Source organism: Eretmochelys imbricata, chromosome 6 (genome assembly GCF_965152235.1).
Source record: "Eretmochelys imbricata isolate rEreImb1 chromosome 6, rEreImb1.hap1, whole genome shotgun sequence".
Taxonomy (NCBI): domain Eukaryota; kingdom Metazoa; phylum Chordata; order Testudines; family Cheloniidae; genus Eretmochelys; species Eretmochelys imbricata.
In genome coordinates, this window is record NC_135577.1 from 108,978,853 (window position 1) to 108,990,712 (window position 11,860).

Here is an 11,860-nt window from a genome sequence, read left to right on the forward strand (position 1 = left end):
AAGAAGTAGATAAATTCATGGAGAATAGATCCATCAGTGGCTCTTAGCCAGGATGGGCAGGGATGGTGTCCCTAGCCTGTTTGCCATAAGCTGGGAATGGGCAACGGGGATAGATCACTTGACGATTGCCTGTTCTGTTCATTCCCTCTGGGGCACGTGGCATGGGCCCCTGTCAGAGGACAGGATACTGAGCTGGATGGACCTTTGGTCTGACCCAGTATGGTCGTTCTTATGTTTTTATGTTTGTAAAGAGAGTCACAAACTCCCCCTTAATCTTCCTCTTGTTTCTTCTAATTCGTTAAATAGCCGGGAAGCGATTCGCTGTCTCATCCAAGTGAAGTTAATGCACTGTAAATAGGCCTGGAAGGGTAATCAAGTCCAATCCCTTACTATTGCAAGCAACCCCATCACATAAACCCATTCATAAACTTTGGCCTGGTCTACGCTAGAAAATTAGCTCAGTTTAACTATGTTGGTCAGGGGCGTGAATAATTCACACCCCTGAATGGCGGATATAAACCAACCTAAGTCCTTGTGTAGACAGCACTAGGTCAGTGGAAGAATTCTTCTGTCAGCCCAGCTACTGCCTCTCAGGGAGATGGATTAACGACACCAATGGGAGAATCCCTCCCATCGGCGTAGGTAGTATCTACACTGAAGTGCTGCAACTGTGCTGCTGTAGTGTTTTAAGTGCAGACAATCCCTTACCAAGCTCCATCTTAAAAAACTGTGCAGACGCTCTATTCCAGAATAAAAGAGCTTTGAAAGCAGCGTAATTATACCAGAATTAAGTCACTTTTATTCTGGAATAGAGTGTCTATACAGGGAGTTGTACCAGCAGAGCTATAGCAGTATAATCTGCGGAGCGGAGAAGGTTCTGCCAATGCAGAAATACGCTTACCACTATAGAAATGCGAATGATTCTTTTCTTTAATAGAGAATTAAAAAATTTAGGAACTGGTATGTAGCTAAGCACTTCAATGTGCCAAAGGCAGTCTGTGGTACTGGCAGACCAGGTGCCATATCATGCCAAGATCTCCATGCCTCAGTTAAATACAGGCAAATATATAGATTAAATCAGTCTGGCTCACCTGTGTGTTAGTGTTGTTACAATAGGTATTAGACTTATAAGAATGTGTTTAGGCTTTATTGAATGCTTGTGAGTTGCTGCCTGCATTAATCTCGTTCATAACTAAGGCTATGATTATGTCACGGAAGTAATGGAAGTCATGGACTTCCATTGACCTCCATGACATTTTCTGCCCCGGGGCTGGAGCTCCCAGCTGCACCCCCACAGCTCCCAGCGCCCATCCTCGTGGAGGGAACTCTGCAGCTCCCCAATCACCGTGCTGGGGGGAGGTGGGAGGAACACCCCAGATCCCCAACAGCAGAGGGTGCTGAGCTGATCCCGCCTCCCCATTTTGTCAGTGAAAGTCAGGGACAGGTCACAGGCAATAAACAAAAAAATCATGGAAGCTCATGACCTGTCCATGAGTTTTACTACAAATATCCGTGACCAAATCTTAGCCTTACTCATAATTTCTGTATCTCATATTGCGAGGTAATATTTGAGCACTTGCACTGTAAGCTTCTGTAACTGTGTTAGTACCAGCTCGGAGACTTTAACTAGTGTGAAATGCTGGTCTCCAACAGAAGGTGTTATGGCTTGCCTGACAAGGAAGGCCCATCAACACCAGATGGACTAGAATGGAACGTTAAAGAGGTTGCAAGACTTTGTTGTTACTCTCCCCTCCCCACACCCCAGTGAAGATGAGTCTTGAAAATGAATTCCTCCCATCAGCTGAGTTTGCAGCTCAAATCAGAAGGGGGAAAGGGAATAAAACCCCCTAACAAGGAGGAACTAGATCTCACTGCTGCTTGGATTCTGAAGGCAAGGTTTCTAGGCATGAGCAAGGGATCCTGAGCTGCTTTGCCTGGTTAGTCCTAAAGGACACATAGATCTTGCTTATTCTAGAAGCTTCTATTACCTTTTGAAACGTAAGACTGTAACTGGTTTGTGTGTCTGTTTACCTGCTTTAGCCTAGTAAATAACTCATTTCTTTTTCCTATTAATACATTTGTATATAGTTTATTATAGGATTAACTACAAGCATTTGTCATTGGTGTGAGATCTAAGGTACAATTGACCTGAGATAATTGACTGGTCCTTTGTGACTGGAAGTAACCTGAATATTGCTGTGATATGACCATCCATCACAAAGGTAGGCTTGCCTAGGTGACAAGATAGATTGGCATACCCAAGGGGACTGCCAGTGACTCCACGTTAAGGCTATTATAGTGTCTGAAGAGTTTACACTTGATAATTGGTTGGTGAAATCTAAGCATAGAACCCCCAGCCAAGTTGGGGTTTGTGCCCTTGTTCTTAACAGTCTGCCCTGAGGTTGGTACTCACGCTCTTGAGTCACTGCAGAACAGCTTGACATAGTCAGTTGTTTGATTGTTTTGTGCACGTCACAAGCAATAACCTCTTGTCCTCGCTGCATCCTGTTTTTTAATAGTGATATACTTTGTCATTCAGTACTAATAGAAAAGCATGCGTTCGTTCACATGTCAGATAGGGCAAAATGGTTAGAATGAGACTGAAAATGAATTGCAAAATGTCCTACGTGATGTAAAGTGTCAGAAGCTACCAGCCACAAGCCAGGGGTATGGAGAAAGCATCCTTGCCATACTCTATGAAGTGAGCCTTGCCTACTCTGAGCAATTCACACAACATCACTCCTTACACTTCACTACCAAGAGATAAGGAAAGACAATGGCAGCCCTGTCATGCCATTCTCTACCCAGAATGCATAATTAACGCTAAACACGGTGGGGGGTGAGGGGGTTCAGCTGAACTGAGTCTGCCTCTGACAGAGGGGTTGAAGGCATTACATAGAGGGAGATCGACCATCCGTTGTTTTCTCTGACAGTATGAACTGTGAAAGATCTCCAGCAGCCCACGGTTTTGGAGAGAGACTCTCATTTGGAGCAAGTTCTTTTATTCTGACATCTATATAGGGGAACATCATGTCAGATATTGACCCAGAATCTCCAGTAGGCTCAGTGCCAATACAGGCGCTGTCAATGATTTTCTAATCAGTACAATACCGGGCAAAGTACATTGTTTTGTATTTGATAATATTTTAAATGTGGTGATCACTAGTGCCTGGGTAATTTTTTGTTGTTGTTTAGTCAAACAGAGAAGATCCAGACAGTTTATATAAGGAGTCTTGGCAAGTTCAACATTTTCTGTCCCAGGAATCAAATCAAAGATTTATCTCAAAAATAAGTGCATTAGGTTTTACCTTGCCTGACACATCACATGCTACTGAGGATCAATAACCTATGTGGGTCATCTCAGCACTTCTCCCATGTTTATATCCAGTACAGAAAAATGAAGAAGGAAAAAAAAAAACACTCTACTTATTTAAGATCAGTGGGAAAGTTTAGAACCAGCCTGGAGAACTTAATTTACGGATTCAGAAGAACCTAGTTATTTTCCTTTAAATGCATAAATATGCAGATGAAAGGAGACGTGATCTGGCCACTGGCCATCCTGCTTCAGGCTCAATCTAATTATCAGCTGCCAGATCTGCTGCTTTTAAAGTGGTGAGAGTGATTAAAGATGCAAGGGCAATTGAAGAAAGAGCAGTTCTTACAAGAACTTGTTTCTATTTTATAACCCCATGACAGCTTGGCCTTATGAGTGAATCTGCCCATACAAGCTGAGGGAGCAAAGTTCTGCTGATCATAAGGGGTTTTTTTTTTTTCAACCACATGCTTTTAAATAAATTGTGGTCCTCAGGAGATTTTACAGAGATATATTTGCCAAGGTAAACTAACTTCCTGCCCTGAGCCAAGTACAATGCTGTGCAATATAATATAGGAGGCATGGGCGGGGTGCATTTTCGTGAAGAGCAACAACACAAACAGAACAGAAGTTGAGTCCATGAAAAGCATCCGACTGTTCACACCATCCAAACCAGAGAGGGTTGGACCTGAGCTAGATTATGGTGAAAGCAGGCTCTCTCTCATGAGATTTCTGGGAATTTTCTTTTCAGGTTGAACTGGAAATGCCCGTGGAACAGAATCTTCCTGCAGTGCTTGGAGAGGAATGACAGTCTTGTGGTTAAGGCACTGGCCTGGGGTATCTTTTGCAGTGGCTGCCATTTTCCCCATCTTAGATTTGTAGCCCTCTGTTCTTATTTTAAGCAAGGTCAAATAGCCTGGCGGCATCTGTCATCTTTTTGGCCCATATTCACAAGGGGACAGAGTCTGGTTCCACAAAATATGGTCTAGGAAACCCAGAGGAGAATGAGTCTGTTAGATTCATTTTCTCTCTTATTATTAGGATCACCATTTCAGGAAGGAAGCATGGGCTAGCGATCAGGGCACTGAGCTGGGAATCAGGAGACCTGGATTCTCTTGCCTGACGTGTTGCGTAGCTTGAGAAAGTCACTTCACCTGTTCCTCTTTCCTCTGTCATGTCTAGGCAATTATGAGCTCTTCGGAGCAGAGCCTCTCTCTTAGGATGTGTATGTACAGCACCTAGCAGCACACTGGGGCATTGATCTCGGTTAAGGTTTTAAGGCACCATTGTAACAGAAATAATAACAATAATAAGGCTCTGTGCACACAAATGATTGGACACATTTGCACAGGATAACTGCAGGCGCACGCAGAGACCAGGCCACAGAGAAAAGCTGGGCCTCCAGCAGCCATTTGCATATTTGTTTTCCTGTGCCTGCATAGACAGTAAGTGGACAGGCAAGTGATGCAGCCACACCCAGTTGCATGCAGTTTTGCTACTGAAAATGTGACTCTTCCTCCCATTTGAGTTCTTCATTTCAGATATCAAGGGAAGCAGAATATTCTGTCTTCTCACATCTGTGACTTCTGAGGTACAGATTCAGGGAGTCACTGTCCCCTCAAGAATGGATGGTGCATTAATTAATGTAGGTATATCTGCCTAGGAGTAATGTATAACCATTCTTCTCGGATTGCCTAGTAGTGTAAGCAGCTTACAGCATATCATCAATGTGATACAAAGACTGAAGAAAACCTTGATTATTATTGTTTGTATTGCAATGGCATCTCGAGGCACCAGCCCACTGTGCTAGATGCTGTGCAAACATCTAGCAAACAAACTGTGATGTCCTTTCCCTTTAAATGTGCAAGGGACTCTGTACTCTCCCCGGCTCCACAGCCCAAAGCCTCACTTGCAGGTTGATTTCAGTTTTTCAGCCAGAACAATAAAGCAAGTACAGCAAGAAGCTGTGCGTTCATCAGCTCCCTCTGTGTCTGTTTGTTGTCTATCTCCTTCTCTGCTGGCTCCAGAGCTATAACAGAAACAGTCCCTGCTATGAAGGGCTTACCAGCTAAGTAACTTTCTTAGATCATATTTTTTGGGGGGATAAACCATTTAAAGAAATGCAATAACTCTATCCCAAAGTTATGCTTTAGAAGGCTCCCACTATAATTTTATGTTCAGTGCCAAGGCCTAATATTTAAACTGAGAGACAATAGCATCATTGTTCCAGACGTAGCCAAGAATCCTTAAAGAGCTCTTCTAGGATAAGGCTGGGATTTGCAATTTTCCATTATGATAGACTCATGATTCCCTGACCAGATTATATCTTCTAAGAATGAAGAAGTACTTGGCCGCTAACTTATAATCAAAACCGATTTCAGCTCCTAATTTGTTTCACTATTTGGCAAAACAAATGTATTTAGTCCAAACGAGGAATTCATTCCAAAAAGATGAACGCATATTAAAAGAGTTTAGGTACCTGCATTAATTAATTTTGCTGTAAAGGACATTTCACACTGCTCTAGTGTATATAATCATGCCACAGAAGACTGCTTTTGAAAGTATTAATAATACATAAACATGCTCTACCGTCTAGTCCCAGCCAGATGTCTGTGTTGTATGAAACTGTTCTTGTTAATGTAATTGCTAGTAGAGGAAAGGAAGTATTAATCACATTAATCAAGGGCAGGAATTATATTTTGTGATTCTTCTCTGTCTTCTGTTCTTATTTGTTTGCATTTAAGCATGAGGAGAATCTTCCTGCTTCAGTTCATGGGCCTAAGAGAGGTTAGGCTGTATTCTGTCTCTGTCTGTCTCTTTCTCTGGGGCATGGGAGCTATTCCTGGGTTAGTAGCAGAGTAGGGAACTAGGCGTTAGGACTCCTGAAGCCTCATTCCTCACTATCAACTCGCACTGAAGTCCCAATTTCTATCCCCAGCTCTGCCACTGTTTCATCCTTTGTCTATGAGGAAATCACTTAACTGGTTCAGCCATTTGTAAAATGGCTATTCTAATACTACCCAGTGGTGAGGGTGCTAGCCTGGGCTGTGAAAATCCAAGTTCAATTCCCTGCTCTACCACAGACTTCTGTGTGACACATAGTCTCCCTGTGCCTCCCTGTCTCAGCTGTAAAATAGGGTTAACAGTACTTACATTAGAGATTGTGAGGTGCTCAGATTACTCGGGTAATGAGAGCCATATAAGTGCTTACTCACACTGGCATTTTGAGGATTCATTAGTTCATATTTCTAAAACACTGTGAATGTAGCCAGGATGGTGTAAGCGTAAGTATGTTATCTACATTAAACTGTGTGAATAAATGCACACCATTTAAATGTCTGACTGGTCTTATATATCTTCCGTGCATTCATATGCACACAGACAGCACCTAACACAAATAATAAAAATCTGTTCTCCAAGTAATACCAGAAATGCCCCCACCCCGCCCCAGCGAGTTCACTTATCCCAGTTAAGCCAGTAGTAGCACACTCATTTTGGCATCCACAAAAGTAAACAGGTGCCTACACTCCAGACGTAGGTCCCTGAGTCTGGGGTTTAGGAGCCTAAGTCCCAGTTTTGGTTTCACTGAGATCCATAAAACACCTGCCCAACACGGTAGGCACCTAAACTCAGTTGGTGCCTAAGTTTTTCAGAGTAAAATTTCTCCAGGCACCTCTGTTTCCACCTGTGAGCGTGTGCGCTGCTGCCTCCATCTAGGCATTTGGATCCTATCTCCCAGCTAAGCCCCAGAGCGCTTCACGAAGCAGGGAAAGTTAGACATTCACACAGAGGGGCTCGTGTGTGTGTGTGGTGGGGGGCATTCAGGGGCATTCAGGGTCAGTTGCCTCCCCCAGATTGGCCTGCTGAGGGGTGGAGAGGGAGGGGGGCTCTGTCTTCCCACTGCGCCTGCCCCCAGCACGCTCGGCCCCTGTCCCTGGCAGCCGGGCCCGGGCCGGGAGCAGAAGGGGCGGGACTGGAGTAGTCACTTCTCACGCCCGAGTTGCTGCTCCATGCAGCACAGCAGCTGCCTGAGAGAGCCTGGCTGGGGAGTCGGCAGCCCACCCTGTCCCCTCTGCTCCCTGCCTGGGCCTACCTGCCAGGAACAGGGGCCGAACATGCCAGGGCGGGGGACGCACTGGGAGAAGGACAGAAAACCGCCCCCCGACCTGGGGCAGGGAGAGTATGGCGGCCCCAGCCTGGCTGCAAGGTGGGGGGAGGGGTCACTGGGCAGAGGAGACATGTGGGTCTGTCAAGTGTCCTCCCCTTTAGATTGTGGCCCCTAGGTCTGGGGAGGCATGAGTTGTCTATGGAGAGGCCATTCCAGTAGGCGTCCTCAGAGGCCACCAATCTGATTGGGTCCCATTAAAAATCCAGCCAGAGGAGGAGGTGAGAGGTATCTCTGCCCACCTTATAACTTTTAGTTCACCAGTTAGAGCACTCCTCTGGGATATGGGAGACTTGGTTCAATTCTCTCCTCTCTGCCAGAGGGGGGGAAAAGAGAACTCTCCTCTTCAAATCCTAACCAGTGAGCTCCCTGCTATTCTGGTGAAGGGCTCCCCCACTCTCTCCTGTTGAAGCTGTTGCACTCTGAATAAATAATGAAAAAGTTATTAGAGCAGTGGGACTGGACCCAGGGTCTCCCGCCTGCCAGGAGTAGATGAATTATTGTGGATGAATTTGCAAGTATCTCAAGATGGGACTGGGCTGCAAAGTTCAGGAGTGTTCACACCTAGTGTTTGGGCCCATTGGTGATAACACTGAATTTAAAAAGGCCAGACTATGAATGAAAAGAAAGGAAAGGAAAAGTTCCGTTGGTCTATAAGAACATTGAATTCAGGGACTGTATGTTCCTTCTGCAGTTACACATAACTAACCAAGTTCAATCAGAATTATTCATGGACGGGAAGAGAATAAGATCCTAGGAATCTGGACTCTACCTATACAGTAGACACATTTAATATAGTTCTCTGGTACAAACATATACTATGTCTTCTCTCTCATTTCTCCTATCATACCAGCTGTACAGCTAGGAGTGTGTGTAGTGTGACCAACTGCTCTTTGCTTTCCCGTGTATTTTGAATCCTACAACTTGGAACAGTCTCAGGAAATTTGCCTGCATCGGTGGTCAACTGTATTCCACCCAATGAGTCTGATTCACTACTGTCCTGAACCTCGTGAAATCATTAACACCTGGGCAAAGTGTGTGTAAAATACCAGCAAATCTTGGCATTCAGTTTACACACATGTAAATTATAGAAGGTGCAGGATAATGGCAAATCAAGCCCAGTGAGTCTGTTTGTAGTTTCCATTGAGCTATAGATTCATGGAGGGAGCCCCTCTAAGGGTATGTCTTAATTGCAAAGTTAGAACAGGTGGTCAGCACCCCAGTTAGCCCAGCCAAGGTGTGAGCAGCCACAGGGCAAAGCCATTCCTGAGTTATTGAATCCTCACTGGTGTGTTGCTAGGACTTCTGGGGATATATCTCAAGATTCTTTGTACTGTAGTGAGCTGAGCTGCTCTATGATTCTTTCCCAGTGATTTGTGAGAACTTGTGTGTCCTTGTGGACATAGAAGGGGAATTGTGGGAAGGAATTGGAGGACTATCAGCACATGAGTGAATTATCCTGCATCCTCATTGTGAAGAGGGTAGTTTATCAGCCTGAGTGTAAGTGGTATTCAAACTCTAATCCACAATCCCAGCAGAGCCAGCTAGCCTGGGTTGAAAGCACCTCCAAATTCAGGTGAGTAGGTTTTGTGTGTGAATGGGAGGAAGTTTGGGGACAACACCTGAGTTAGAACCTAAGCTAATTCTGCACTGAAAACACCCTGAGCTGCTTGATGAAAAATAGATCCTTACGCTTCACACAATCATACTCTGTGCAAAAGAGCTTTCATTTCAAACAATGTGGACAAGGTTTATTTCAAAGTCTCCTTGACTTGAACTGGTTTTCTAAATGCTGGGCTTTCGTCCAAATATAGATAATAGGCAGAGTTCTACCTATGCTGCATCCACCCTTACGGTAAAAAGGGAAAATAATGGAAGCTTAATATTCATCAAAGGAAACTTTCCGGCTTGTATTTCAAAAGAGATTCCTTGCCAATACTTCAGATTTGGTCTTAAATTTCATCCAAATTGCAGCAAGGTGGTAAATTGGTGTAGGAACCCCCCTCAAAGACACAACCTCAGTTCTCCAGTTCACTGATCAGAGGCTTCATTCCATCCATAACCTATAGCATTCCCTTTCTGTACCAAGGAACTCAGGAACAGCTGAGTGAGCAATGCTGACCTCTGTCAGGTAATCATTAGGCAATTTTGTTACCATAACACTCCTTTTGAAAGCTGATACTGTATTTAAGGGAGGATGCCCAGATTTTCTTAAAAGAATGATATATTCAAAGTCACTGATAATGGATTTCATTTCCTTTTGTGAGACAAACATGATTTGGTTCTGTCGTGCAGTAAATTTTAACAGGACAAATTCATTTTTGGTTTAACTCCATTTGTTTAATTTGCCTTGCAGCAGGATTGAATTTGGCCCTACACCTGAGTCAAGAGATGAGACTCTTCAGCCATGTGTAGTCATGATTCAAGGTGACTTCAGTTCAATTATCTGAGAAACTTGAAAGAAAGAGGGAGTGTTTTACAGCACATTCATCAGAACTTCAGCTCTTTGTAGTCTTTTCTTAAACAGAGTGGGCTGATCCTTGGCTGCAGCATATCTGCCTAACTATTGATTTCAGTGGAGTAATGCTGATTTAAACCAGCTAAAGATCTGGTCAGTATGTGAGCCATGCACTAAAATGGAGTAAAAGTTGTAAAATTATTTAGAATATTTACTTGTGGCAGCTTAGAGACTAATCAATTTATTTGAGCATAAGCTTTCGTGAGCTACAAAGCTCACGAAAGCTTATGCTCACTTCATCGGATGCATCCAATGAAGTGAGCTGTACCTCACGAAAGCTTATGCTCAAATAAATTGGTTAGTCTCTAAGGTGCCACAAGTACTCCTTTTCTTTTTGCGAATACAGACTAACACGGCTGTTACTCTGAAACCTTAGAATATTTAGAGGGTACAGGCTGGGGACCGGCTAAGCAGCAGTTCTGCAGAAAAGGACCTGGGGATTACAGTGGATGACCTGGGGATTACTGATTATGAGTCAGCAGTGTGCCCTTGTTTCCAGGAAGGCCAAAGGCATATTGGGCTGTATTTATAGGAGCATTGTCCGCAGATCGAGGGAAGTGATTATTCCCCTCTATTAGGCACTGGTGAGACCACACCAGGAGTATTGCATCCAGTTTTGGTCCCCCCATTACTGAAGGGATGTGGACAAATTGGAGAGAGTCCAGAGGAGGGTAATGAAAATGATTAGGGGCTGGGGCACATGATTTATGAGGAGAGGCTGAGAGAACTGAGGTTATTTAGTCTACAGAAGAGAAGAGTGAAGGGGGATTTGATAGCAGCCTTCAACTACCTGAAGGGGGGTTCCAGAGAGGATGGAGCTCGGCTGTTCTCAGTGGTGGCAGATGACAGAACAAGAAGCAATGGTCTCAAATTGCAGTGGGGGAGGTGTAGGTTAGATATTAGGAAACGCTAGTTCACCAGGAGGGTGGTGAAGCACTGGAATGGGTTACCTATGGAGGTGGTGGAATCTCCATCCTTAGAGGTCTTTAAGCCCTGGCTTGACAAAGCCCTGGCTGGGATGATTTAGTTGGCGTTGGCCCTGCTTTGAGCAGGGGATTGGACTAGATGACCTCCTGAGGTCTCTTCCAGCTGGAGCACAGCACACTGCAGAAATGAGAGGAATGGGGCTTCTGAATACTGTGTTGTACAAGGCAGGGAATCTCCTGGGTTAGGCGGAACCTGCGTTGCAAGCAGGTGTTTTGATTCTAAGCATATAAGGCATTTGTCTTTGAAGACCCATCTTGCAACAGTAACCCTGTATGTCCTTGTGGTGGGGGGTAACACTCTGGTTAACCTTTTTCCATGAGATTTGGTGAGGGGACAAATATTGCTGTTATAACAACGGCCAGAAATATGTGCACACATTTCCAAGGTCCCCTTTTGTAGCTGGTTTGATTTGTCTGAGAGGGATCACAGTAAATTACATAGCTTTAATCCTTGTTCCCCGACTGGCTGATCAGCCCCACATGATCAGGTGGGTGAGCAGAGCCATTGCCGCTCATTTGCTCAGATCTGGTGCAACTTTCCTGGACAAATCTGACTAAATTGATTTTTAATCTGATCTAGTTAAACCAGTGCAAATCACTAATGTAGACACACTGTACACAAATGACCTCCTAGAGTTAAATCATCAGCAACACACCAAAGAAAGCCAAATTGAGGGTTTAAGCACGGTTTAAACAGGCTTGAGTGCATTTATTCTACGTTAGGGGTTTGCACTGGTTTAACTAAGTCAATATAAACAGGTGCAACTCTTTTAGTGTAGCACCCTCCTGCCTCAAAGAGTGTTAGAATCCGCTCATTCTTCCCTCCTCACTAGCTCTGTGGCTCATTATGGGACCAATGGGCCCTGGCCTTTCTCTGC